This window comes from Pseudophryne corroboree, chromosome 2 (assembly GCF_028390025.1).
Source record: "Pseudophryne corroboree isolate aPseCor3 chromosome 2, aPseCor3.hap2, whole genome shotgun sequence".
Classification (NCBI taxonomy): Eukaryota; Metazoa; Chordata; class Amphibia; order Anura; family Myobatrachidae; genus Pseudophryne; species Pseudophryne corroboree.
The window spans coordinates 795,459,908-795,473,457 of NC_086445.1; the positions used below are offsets into that span (position 1 = coordinate 795,459,908).

General features: G+C 45.7%; 1 long non-coding RNA gene across 2 annotated transcripts in view; it reads left to right on the forward strand.

Annotated features, from left to right (window-relative positions):
• The window catches only part of LOC135051257 (uncharacterized), a 146,121-nt gene that overhangs the window by 24,054 nt on the left and 108,517 nt on the right, over window positions 1-13,550 (forward strand). The window lies entirely within an intron of this gene.

A 13,550-nucleotide genomic window follows, 5' to 3' on the forward strand; every position in this document is an offset into this window, starting at 1 on the left:
TGACTTCACGTGTGGCAAGTTCAAAGGGTTGCAGAACCTTGCACAACGTTGAAATCATTCTCCACTGCGCTTGAGACAGGTGCATTCCCCCTCCTTTGCCTATATCGTGGGCAGATGTATAGGCTTGAATGGCCTTTTGCTGCTCCTCCATCCTCTGAAGCCTATAGAGGGTTGAATTCCACCTCGTTACCACCTCTTGCTTCAGATGATGGCAGGGTAGGAATGTTTGGTGGTGCTCCAGTCTTCTGTACGCGGTGCCTGAATGCCGAAAGTGGCAATTCTTTGGGCCACCGACAGCATCTTGTATGCCCCTGTCGTTTTTTAAATAATTCTGCACCACCAAATTCAATGTATGTGCAAAACATGGGACGTGCTGGAATTTGCCCAGATGTAATGCACGCACAATATTGCTGGCGTTGTCCGATGTCACAAATCCCCAGGAGAGTCCAATTGGGGTAAGCCATTCTGCGATGATCTTCCTCAGTTTCCGTAAGAGGTTGTCAGCTGTGTGCCTCTTCTGGAAAGCGGTGATACAAAGCGAAGCCTGTCTAGGAACGAGTTGGCGTTTGCGAGATGCTGCTACTGGTGCCGCCGCTGCTGTTCTTGCTGCGGGAGGCAATACATCTACCCAGTGGGCTGTCACAGTCATATAGTCCTGAGTCTGCCCTGCTCCACTTGTCCACATGTCCGTTGTTAAGTGGACATTGGGTACAACTGCATTTTTTAGGACACTGGTGAGTCTTTTTCTGAGGTCTGTGTACATTTTTGGTATCGCCTGCCTAGAGAAATGGAACCTAGATGGTATTTGGTACCAGGGACACAGTACCTCAATCAAGTCTATAGTTGCCTCTGAATTAACGATGGATACCGGAACCACGTTTCTCACTGCCCAGGCTGCCAAGGCCTGAGTTATCCGCTTTGCAGCAGGATGACTGCTGTGATATTTCATCTTCCTCGCAAAGGACTGTTGGACAGTCAATTGCTTACTGGAAGTAGTACAAGTGGTCTTCCAACTTCCCCTCTGGGATGACGATCGACTCCCAGCAGCAACAACAGCAGCGCCAGCAGCAGTAGGCATTACACTCAAGGATGCATCTGAGGAATCCCAGGCAGGAGAGGACTCGTCAGACTTGACAGTGACATGGCCTGCAGGACTATTGGCTTTCCTGGGTAAGGAGGAAATTGACACTGAGGGAGTTGGTGGTGTGGTTTGCAGGAGCTTGGTTACAAGAGGAAGGGATTTAGTGGTCAGTGGACTGCTTCCGCTGTCACCCAAAGTTTTTGAACTTGTCACTGACTTATGATGAATGCGCTGCAGGTGACGTATAAGGGAGGATGTTCTGAGGTGGTTATCGTCCTTACCCCTACTTATTACAGCTTGACAAAGGCAACACACGGCTTGACACCTGTTGTCCGCATTTGTGTTGAAATAATTCCACACCGAAGAGCTGATTTTTTTGGTATTTTGACCAGGCATGTCAATGGCCATATTCCTCCCACGGACAACAGGTGTCTCCCCGGGTGCCTGACTTAAACAAACCACCTCACCATCAGAATCCTCCTTGTCAATTTCCTCCCCAGCGCCAGCAACACCCATATCCTCATCCTGGTGTACTTCAACAGTGACATCTTCAATTTGACTATCAGGAACTGGACTGCGGGTGCTCCTTCCAGCACTTGCAGGGGGCGTGCAAATGGTGGAAGGCGCAAGCTCTTCCCGTCCAGTGTTGGGAAGGTCAGGCATCGCAACCGACACAATTGGACTCTCCTTGGGGATTTGTGATTTAGAAGAACGCACAGATCTTTGCTGTGCTTTTGCCAGCTTAAGTCTTTTCTTTTTTCTAGCGAGAGGATGAGTGCTTCCATCCTCATGTGAAGCTGAACCACTAGCCATGAACATAGGCCAGGGCCTCAGCCGTTCCTTGCCACTCCGTGTCGTAAATAGCATATTGGCAAGTTTACGCTTCTCCTCAGACGCTTTTAATTTTGATTTTTGGGTCATTTTACTGAACTTTTGTGTTTTGGATTTTACATGCTCTCTACTATGACATTGGGCATCGGCCTTGGCAGACGACGTTGATGGCATTTCATCGTCTCGGCCATGACTAGTGGCAGCAGCTTCAGCACGAGGTGGAAGTGGATCTTGATCTTTCCCTATTTTAACCTCCACATTTTTGTTCTCCATTTTTTAATGTGTGGAATTATATGCCAGTATCAATAGCAATGGCCTACTACTATATTTACTGCGCACAACTGAAATGCACCACAGGTATAGAATGTAGATGGATAGTATACTTAATGGATGACGACACAGAGGTAGGTACAGCAGTGGCCTACCGTACTGCTATATATAGTATACTGGTGGTCACTGTGTCAGCAAACTGCAAAACTAAAATGCACCACAGGTATAGATTGTAGATGGATAGTATACTTAATGGATGACGACACAGAGGTAGGTACAGCAGTGGCCTACCGTACTGCTATATATAGTATACTGGTGGACACTGTGTCAGCAAACTGCAAAACTAAAATGCACCACAGGTATAGAATGTAGATGGATAGTATACTTAATGGACGACGACACAGAGGTAGGTACAGCAGTGCACTCTGCACTGTACTCCTCCTATATAATATTAATTATACTGGTGGTCCCCAGTCCCCACAATAAAGCAGCACACTGAGCACAGATATGGAGTGTTTTTCAGGCAGACAACGTATACTGGTGGTCACTGTCAGCAAAACTCTGCACTGTACTCCTGCTATAGCTGCTCCCCAGTCCCCACAATTAAGCAGTGTGAGCACTCAGCACAGATATATTATGCAGCACACTGAGCACAGATATGGTATGGAGCGTTTTTTTCAGGCAGAGAACGGATAAAAACTGGTGGTCACTTATCAGCAAAACTCTGCACTGTACTCCTCCTAACAGCTGCTCCCCAGTCCTCCCCACAATTTAGCAATAAACCAATCAACTTCAACAATAAACGGAGAGGACGCCAGCCACGTCCTCTCCCTATCATCTCCAATGCACGAGTGAAAATGGCGGCGACGCGCGGCTGCTTATATAGAATCCGAATCTCGCGAGAATCCGACAGCGGGATGATGACGTTCGGGCGCGCTCGGGTTAGCCGAGCAAGGCGGGAAGGTTCGAACCTGCTTCAGACCCATGTAAAAAGGGTGAAGTTCGGGCGGGTTCGGTTTCCGAGAAACCGAACCCGCTCATCACTAGTTTGTACAGTGGCATGTTGTAGAATGAGTGAAGCTGGAACAATGACGGTCAGTTTATTCTGCTGTTGGTGAGATTGGGCCTGGACTGGGAACACCTCAGGCTAAATTGCATGCTGCAAGGCATTTATCAGCCAAATGCTTATGCTTCATGTGTAGTTCAGAGGGGTTGGGAGACCTGCACTGGGGATCCGGCGGTCAGCATACCGACCCCAGGATTCCGGCAGCAGAATGCCAGTGTGGGGGAGGCAGGCGCAACGAAGACCCTTGCGTGCTCACTAAGCTTGCCACGCATGGGGCTTGGTGACTCGCTGCGCTTGCCACAGGTTCTATTCCCACTCTATCGGCATGGTGACCGCCGAGATCCCGAGCGCTGGTCACATAACCGGATCCCGTTTGGAGGTGTTAACACATACCAATATGCATACACTGCCCTATAAAAAGTATTCACACGCTTGACCAATTAAATTACTTAATAAAACCTTTACATTTTTATTTTATACTGTTATTTATAAAAGATGACATTCTCAATGTGAAATTGCAACGGTAAATCGCGCTGGTCGCATCTAAATGAATTAACCCCATAGTTTAGTTTAAGAAAAGATAAAAATAATTGCTAAAAGCATAAAAGTTACTTTTTTCATATTGTTACTTTTGAAAAAAACAGAAGCTTTTTCAGAAAATAATGCACTATCTCTCAGTAGATCCTTTGTTATTGTGATCCTGAGATCGAAATAGCAACATGAGATTGTAGCAGTAATTCCTTCCTTTATAGGCTTGCCCATGTTGTGCATGAGGATTCTATCCCCAGTGGATACAGCGGCCGTGGGGGTCGAGGGATCCTCTAAAATTGGGAGAAACCCCATCTCTTCCGAAAGCATACATTTTTCAACGGCTTCAGGTCTTTTCCTACCATAAATAGACACCTTAATAACTGTTTCGAGGACATTGTAAATTTCTACTGATCAATGACACTTGTCAAACAATACAATTGGCATTAATCATTGATGCATTAAATTAACTGCTATTGGATAAAAACAACAACCGTACGTCACTATTTAAGTTGTAAATCTGCCGACTTGCTGTGAAAATGAAGACTAAAAAGCACCTCAAAGACATAATATAGAAATGCAAATGCTTAAGTAAAATGTGACAAAAGTGTTTGGATGTCCGAGTGGGCAGTGTAGGTTCCGCTCAGGAAGTAGATGCTACATATCAAGGGTGAGTCTAGAAAAAGGTCATCCCTCAATACTCGGTGTGCACAAGAAATAGACTTGTGAGAGAATTCAGAGTCCAACACTTATTCTGAAGAAGCTACAGACTTCAGCTGAGACTGCAGAGAAGATGCGCAAGTCAACCATATAAAGAGCTCTCTCTAATAGAGCCTTGTATAGATAGATGGAACAAAAGTGGCCATTACACAGAATGAGCCATGTAAAAGCAAGTCTTGAATTTGTCAAAAAGCATTAGCGTGTGATATATTAAAAGGTTTTACATTCAGCAGGAAGCTTTTTGGTCAAACTTGAAAGTTATATCTGTGGCACAAATCTAACAATATCATCACCTCAAATGCCCTAGCAATGGTGAAGTAAGGTGGTGCTAGCATTATTCTGTGAGCCGGACTACTGAGACATATCGAGGCCTAGTGCTAGAGGGGAATGCGGCTAAACAGGGGAGGCATGGCCACGATGGCAGTATTTTACTATGAATAGTTTGAGGTGGGGGTCTCCACCAGCTCCAAGATGAGCCTGGGCCCAGGTAATCAGCGCTAGCTTCTCCTAACCCCTATTGGTGACCCTAGCTGTCAGGCTGCTTTTCAGCAGCAGGTACTGGGCTATTTGTTAAAATAAAATACATAATACAGAGAAATAATGCATGACAACATGTTCCAGTCTGCTTGGGTGAAAGTTCATCTTTCAGCAGGACCATGTTCCCAAACGGAATACATACCTTTTACCTGCGGCCGGGATCCCAGTATGCGGTGCCTGATTCCGGCGCCGTCATTTCACTGCCTGTCTGGATTCTGGCGTCGGCGTTGTGTCCGCCGGGATCCCGACAGGCGGTCTCGTGATTGCCTGCCTCCGTCCCAAACAAAACAAAGATTGCAGTGGCTCTATAACAGAAGTGGGAATATCCTTTAATAGTCCAGTCAGTGCCTTGATCTCTACCCATATGAGAATTCACTGTACTATTTAAAAAAATAAATTGGGGTGCAAAAACATCATCCAACTCGCATGAACAACCTGCAGTGATAATGAGTCAAAAGCATTCCTGATCAGTGCACAAAACTGGTATTTACTTACCCAAGTCCTAAGCTTAAAGTTTTATTGTTATGGCTGCAAAGCTGGCTGTACAGTACAGTACATAAATGCAGGGATTAAATCATTCAGCAAACAACATATTGTACCATAAAACATTTAGATAGTAAAAATAAATATTTATTTTGAGTGTCAGTGCTTTAAAATAAAATTATCATAGAGAATAACATTTCAGTTTAAGATTTGCTATTCAATAAATGAAGATAATTGGTCCATGGTGTGAATAGTTTTGTAAGGCGTTACATTTACATAATCAAAGATGTTTAATATACAATTACTAACATGCCGCAGCATACTAGATACAAAATCAATAAAAATACTTTCCATTGAATTTACTTACACCAATGCTAATCAACATGATCTATTTTACAAGCCTCATAAGGAGCTCTTTGTAATTAAAGGGGGTCATATATTATCTCCAACTGCCTTTTCAGAAGTGAAGCATGTGAGAGCACCATTTTCTGTAAGAATACCAGTTCTCACAGGGCACTGGCTACTACTTGTGTCACAGCAACAGAAATGGGTATGAACTAGAGATGAGCGGGTTCGGTTTCTCTGAATCCGAACCCGCCAGAACTTCATGTTTTTTTTCACGGGTCCGAGCGACTCGGATCTTCCCGCCTTGCTCGGTTAACCCGAGCGCGCCCGAACGTCATCATGACGCTGTCGGATTCTCGCGAGGCTCGGATTCTATCGCGAGACTCGGATTCTATATAAGGAGCCGCGCGTCGCCGCCATTTTCACACGTGCATTGAGATTGATAGGGAGAGGACGTGGCTGGCGTCCTCTCCGTTTAGAATAGATTAGAGAGACACTTGATTTACTAATTTTGGGGAGCATTAGGAGTACTCAGTACAGTGCAGAGTTTTGCTGATAGTGACCAGTGACCACCAGTTTTATTTATAATCCGTTCTCTGCCTGAAAAAAGCGATACACAGCACACAGTGACTCAGTCACATACCATATCTGTGTGCACTGCTCAGGCTCAGGCCAGTGTGCTGCATCATCTATTATCTATATATAAATAATATTATATATATCTGTCTGACTGCTCAGCTCACACAGCTTATAATTGTGGGGGAGACTGGGGAGCACTACTGCAGTGCCAGTTATAGGTTATAGCAGGAGCCAGGAGTACATAATATATTATATAGTGAGTGACCACCAGACACACAGTGCAGTTTATTTAATATATCCGTTCTCTGCCTGAAAAAAGCGATACACACAGTGACTCAGTCAGTCACATACCATATCTGTGTGCACTGCTCAGGCTCAGGCCAGTGTGCTGCATCATCTATATATATTATATATCTGTCTGACTGCTCAGCTCACACAGCTTATAATTGTGGGGGAGACTGGGGAGCACTACTGCAGTGCCAGTTATAGGTTATAGCAGGAGCCAGGAGTACATAATATTATATTAAAATTAAACAGTGCACACTTTTGCTGCAGGAGTGCCACTGCCAGTGTGACTAGTGACCAGTGACCTGACCACCAGTATATATAATATTAGTAGTATACTATCTCTTTATCAACCAGTCTATATATTAGCAGCAGACACAGTACAGTGCGGTAGTTCACGGCTGTGGCTACCTCTGTGTCGGCACTCGGCAGCCCGTCCATAATTGTATATACCACCTAACCGTGGTTTTTTTTTCTTTCTTTATACATACATACTAGTTACGAGTATACTATCTCTTTATCAACCAGTCTATATTAGCAGCAGACACAGTACAGTGCGGTAGTTCACGGCTGTGGCTACCTCTGTGTCGGCACTCGGCAGCCCGTCCATAATTGTATATACCACCTAACCGTGGTTTTTTTTTCTTTCTTTATACATACATACTAGTTACGAGTATACTATCTCTTTATCAACCAGTCTATATATTAGCAGCAGACACAGTACAGTGCGGTAGTTCACGGCTGTGGCTACCTCTGTGTCGGCACTCGGCAGCCCGTCCATAATTGTATATACCACCTAACCGTGGTTTTTTTTTCTTTCTTTATACATACATACTAGTTACGAGTATACTATCTCTTTATCAACCAGTCTATATTAGCAGCAGACACAGTACAGTGCGGTAGTTCACGGCTGTGGCTACCTCTGTGTCGGCACTCGGCAGCCCGTCCATAATTGTATATACCACCTAACCGTGGTTTTTTTTTCTTTCTTTATACATACATACTAGTTACGAGTATACTATCTCTTTATCAACCAGTCTATATATTAGCAGCAGACACAGTACAGTGCGGTAGTTCACGGCTGTGGCTACCTCTGTGTCGGCACTCGGCAGCCCGTCCATAATTGTATATACCACCTAACCGTGGTTTTTTTTTCTTTCTTTATACATACATACTAGTTACGAGTATACTATCTCTTTATCAACCAGTCTATATATTAGCAGCAGACACAGTACAGTGCGGTAGTTCACGGCTGTGGCTACCTCTGTGTCGGCACTCGGCAGCCCGTCCATAATTGTATATACCACCTAACCGTGGTTTTTTTTTCTTTCTTTATACATACATACTAGTTACGAGTATACTATCTCTTTATCAACCAGTCTATATATTAGCAGCAGACACAGTACAGTGCGGTAGTTCACGGCTGTGGCTACCTCTGTGTCGGCACTCGGCAGCCCGTCCATAATTGTATATACCACCTAACCGTGGTTTTTTTTTCTTTCTTTATACATACATACTAGTTACGAGTATACTATCTCTTTATCAACCAGTCTATATTAGCAGCAGACACAGTACAGTGCGGTAGTTCACGGCTGTGGCTACCTGTGTCGGCACTCGGCAGCCCGTCCATAATTGTATATACCACCTAACCGTGGTTTTTTTTTCTTTCTTTATACATACATACTAGTTACGAGTATACTATCTCTTTATCAACCAGTCTATATTAGCAGCAGACACAGTACAGTGCGGTAGTTCACGGCTGTGGCTACCTCTGTGTCGGCACTCGGCAGCCCGTCCATAATTGTATATACCACCTAACCGTGGTTTTTTTTTCTTTCTTTATACATACATACTAGTTACGAGTATACTATCTCTTTATCAACCAGTCTATATATTAGCAGCAGACACAGTACAGTGCGGTAGTTCACGGCTGTGGCTACCTCTGTGTCGGCACTCGGCAGCCCGTCCATAATTGTATACTAGTATCCAATCCATCCATCTCCATTGTTTACCTGAGGTGCCTTTTAGTTGTGCCTATTAAAATATGGAGAACAAAAATGTTGAGGTTCCAAAATTAGGGAAAGATCAAGATCCACTTCCACCTCGTGCTGAAGCTGCTGCCACTAGTCATGGCCGAGACGATGAAATGCCAGCAACGTCGTCTGCCAAGGCCGATGCCCAATGTCCTAGTACAGAGCATGTCAAATCCAAAACACCAAATATCAGTAAAAAAAGGACTCCAAAACCTAAAATAAAATTGTCGGAGGAGAAGCGTAAACTTGCCAATATGCCATTTACCACACGGAGTGGCAAGGAACGGCTGAGGCCCTGGCCTATGTTCATGGCTAGTGGTTCAGCTTCACATGAGGATGGAAGCACTCAGCCTCTCGCTAGAAAAATGAAAAGACTCAAGCTGGCAAAAGCAGCACAGCAAAGAACTGTGCATTCTTCGAAATCCCAAATCCACAAGGAGAGTCCAATTGTGTCGGTTGCGATGCCTGACCTTCCCAACACTGGACGTGAAGAGCATGCGCCTTCCACCATTTGCACGCCCCCTGCAAGTGCTGGAAGGAGCACCCGCAGTCCAGTTCCTGATAGTCAGATTGAAGATGTCAGTGTTGAAGTACACCAGGATGAGGAGGATATGGGTGTTGCTGGCGCTGGGGAGGAAATTGACCAGGAGGATTCTGATGGTGAGGTGGTTTGTTTAAGTCAGGCACCCGGGGAGACACCTGTTGTCCGTGGGAGGAATATGGCCGTTGACATGCCAGGTGAAAATACCAAAAAAATCAGCTCTTCGGTGTGGAGGTATTTCACCAGAAATGCGGACAACAGGTGTCAAGCCGTGTGTTCCCTTTGTCAAGCTGTAATAAGTAGGGGTAAGGACGTTAACCACCTCGGAACATCCTCCCTTATACGTCACCTGCAGCGCATTCATAATAAGTCAGTGACAAGTTCAAAAACTTTGGGTGACAGCGGAAGCAGTCCACTGACCAGTAAATCCCTTCCTCTTGTAACCAAGCTCACGCAAACCACCCCACCAACTCCCTCAGTGTCAATTTCCTCCTTCCCCAGGAATGCCAATAGTCCTGCAGGCCATGTCACTGGCAATTCTGACGAGTCCTCTCCTGCCTGGGATTCCTCCGATGCATCCTTGCGTGTAACGCCTACTGCTGCTGGCGCTGCTGTTGTTGCCGCTGGGAGTCGATGGTCATCCCAGAGGGGAAGTCGTAAGCCCACTTGTACTACTTCCAGTAAGCAATTGACTGTTCAACAGTCCTTTGCGAGGAAGATGAAATATCACAGCAGTCATCCTACTGCAAAGCGGATAACTGAGGCCTTGGCATCCTGGGTGGTGAGAAACGTGGTTCCGGTATCCATCATTACTGCAGAGCCAACTAGAGACTTGTTGGAGGTACTGTGTCCCCGGTACCAAATACCATCTAGGTTCCATTTCTCTAGGCAGGCGATACCGAAAATGTACACAGACCTCAGAAAAAGGTCACCAGTGTCCTAAAAAATGCAGCTGTACCCAATGTCCACTTAACCACGGACATGTGGACAAGTGGAGCAGGGCAGGGTCAGGACTATATGACTGTGACAGCCCACTGGGTAGATGTATGGACTCCCGCCGCAAGAACAGCAGCGGCGGCACCAGTAGCAGCATCTCGCAAACGCCAACTCTTTCCTAGGCAGGCTACGCTTTGTATCACCGCTTTCCAGAATACGCACACAGCTGAAAACCTCTTACGGCAACTGAGGAAGATCATCGCGGAATGGCTTACCCCAATTGGACTCTCCTGTGGATTTGTGGCATCGGACAACGCCAGCAATATTGTGTGTGCATTAAATCTGGGCCAATTTAAGCACGTCCCATGTTTTGCACATACCTTGAATTTGGTGGTGCAGAATTTTTAAAAAAACGACAGGGGCGTGCAAGAGATGCTGTCGGTGGCCAGAAGAATTGCGGGACACTTTCGGCGTACAGGCACCACGTACAGAAAACTGGAGCACCACCAAAAACTACTGAACCTGCCCTGCCATCATCTGAAGCAAGAAGTGGTAACGAGGTGGAATTCAACCCTCTATATGCTTCAGAGGTTGGAGGAGCAGCAAAAGGCCATTCAAGCCTATACAATTGAGCACGATATAGTAGGTGGAATGCACCTGTCTCAAGTGCAGTGGAGAATGATTTCAACGTTGTGCAAGGTTCTGATGCCCTTTGAACTTGCCACACGTGAAGTCAGTTCAGACACTGCCAGCCTGAGTCAGGTCATTCCCCTCATCAGGCTTTTGCAGAAGAAGCTGGAGGCATTGAAGAAGGAGCTAAAAGGGAGCGATTCCGCTAGGCATGTGGGACTTGTGGATGCAGCCCTTAATTCGCTTAACAAGGATTCACGGGTGGTCAATCTGTTGAAATCAGAGCACTACATTTTGGCCACCGTGCTCGATCCTAGATTTAAAGCCTACCTTGGATCTCTCTTTCCGGCAGACACAGGTCTGCTGGGGTTGAAAGACCTGCTGGTGACAAAATTGTCAAGTCAAGCGGAACGCGACCTGTCAACATCTCCTCCTTCACATTCTCCCGCAACTGGGGGTGCGAGGAAAAGGCTCAGAATTCCGAGCCCACCCGCTGGCGGTGATGCAGGGCAGTCTGGAGCGACTGCTGATGCTGACATCTGGTCCGGACTGAAGGACCTGACAACGATTACGGACATGTCGTCTACTGTCACTGCATATGATTCTCTCAACATTGATAGAATGGTGGAGGATTATATGAGTGACCGCATCCAAGTAGGCACGTCACACAGTCCGTACTTATACTGGCAGGAAAAAGAGGCAATTTGGAGGCCCTTGCACAAACTGGCTTTATTCTACCTAAGTTGCCCTCCCACAAGTGTGTACTCCGAAAGAGTGTTTAGTGCCGCCGCTCACCTTGTCAGCAATCGGCGTACGAGGTTACATCCAGAAAATGTGGAGAAGATGATGTTCATTAAAATGAATTATAATCAATTCCTCCGCGGAGACATTGACCAGCAGCAATTGCCTCCACAAAGTACACAGGGAGCTGAGATGGTGGATTCCAGTCACTGGAAATGATGGGTTGGTTAAAGTGTGCATGTCCTGTTTTGTTTATACAACATAAGGGTGGGTGGGAGGGCCCAAGGACAATTCCATCTTGCACCTCTTTTTTCTTTTCTTTTTCTTTGCATCATGTGCTGATTGGGGAGGGTTTTTTGGAAGGGACATCCTGCGTGACACTGCAGTGCCACTCCTAGATGGGCCCGGTGTTTGTGTCGGCCACTAGGGTCGCTAATCTTACTCACACAGCTACCTCATTGCGCCTCTTTTTTTCTTTGCGTCATGTGCTGTTTGGGGAGGGTTTTTTGGAAGGGACATCCTGCGTGACACTGCAGTGCCACTCCTAGATGGGCCCGGTGTTTGTGTCGGCCACTAGGGTCGCTAATCTTACTCACACAGCTACCTCATTGCGCCTCTTTTTTTCTTTGCGTCATGTGCTGTTTGGGGAGGGTTTTTTGGAAGGGCCATCCTGCGTGACACTGCAGTGCCACTCCTAGATGGGCCCGGTGTTTGTGTCGGCCACTAGGGTCGCTAATCTTACTCACACAGCTACCTCATTGCGCCTCTTTTTTTCTTTGCGTCATGTGCTGTTTGGGGAGGGTTTTTTGGAAGGGACATCCTGCGTGACACTGCAGTGCCACTCCTAGATGGGCCCGGTGTTTGTGTCGGCCACTAGGGTCGCTTATCTTACTCACACAGCGACCTCGGTGCAAATTTTAGGACTAAAAATAATATTGTGAGGTGTGAGGTATTCAGAATAGACTGAAAATGAGTGTAAATTATGGTTTTTGAGGTTAATAATACTTTGGGATCAAAATGACCCCCAAATTCTATGATTTAAGCTGTTTTTTAGTGTATTTTGAAAAAAACACCCGAATCCAAAACACACCCGAATCCGACAAAAAAAATTCGCGTTCGAACCCAAAACACGGCCGCGGAACCGAACCCAAAACCAAAACACAAAACCCGAAAAATTTCAGGCGCTCATCTCTAGTATGAACATAAGTAGTCCTCAGGAGCTTGGACCAGAGACAAAAATTACATTGTTTATGAAGTACAGTATTCCTAGCACTGCATTTCCTCAACCGTCTAAGTATTAAGCAATGTATAGTAGTTTACTGTACCATTAGCATGTATTATCACTATTCGGTAAATGTAATTGTCATAGACAGCGATGGATTAAATTTGAGGTTGGTCCTGGGCAGTTATTAAGACACTGGGGTCTATTTATTAAACCCATTAAATATATTTTTCTATTATTTTTATAATGAAACTATTTTCTGATACATTTCTGTGGTCTGGATGGCACAGTCCTAAGCTGGTTCAAATAATTTCTCACAGGCAGGTCACAGAGAGTATCGTCTGGATTATACTCATCACCACCAGTGCCATTGCCATGTGGTGTCCCACAAGGTTCTATACTATCCCCCATGCTTTTTGCAGTATACATGCTCCCATTGGGTGAAATAATCAGGCGCCATGGGCTAGTCTACCACTGCTATGCAGATGATACACAACTGTACTTGTCCTTTGCTCCGGGCACTGATAACCCAATAGCAACCCTAAATGGCTGTCTAGCTGAGCTACATGAGTGGATGAGCGCCAGTTGGCTGTGACTGAACCCGGATAAAACAGAGGTCCTTATGATACGACCGCAACATCAAAGGACAAGACTGCAGCATAGCCAACCAACTGGAATTACACTCGGGGATTCAGAATTACAGACCAGTGATCGTGTGCGGA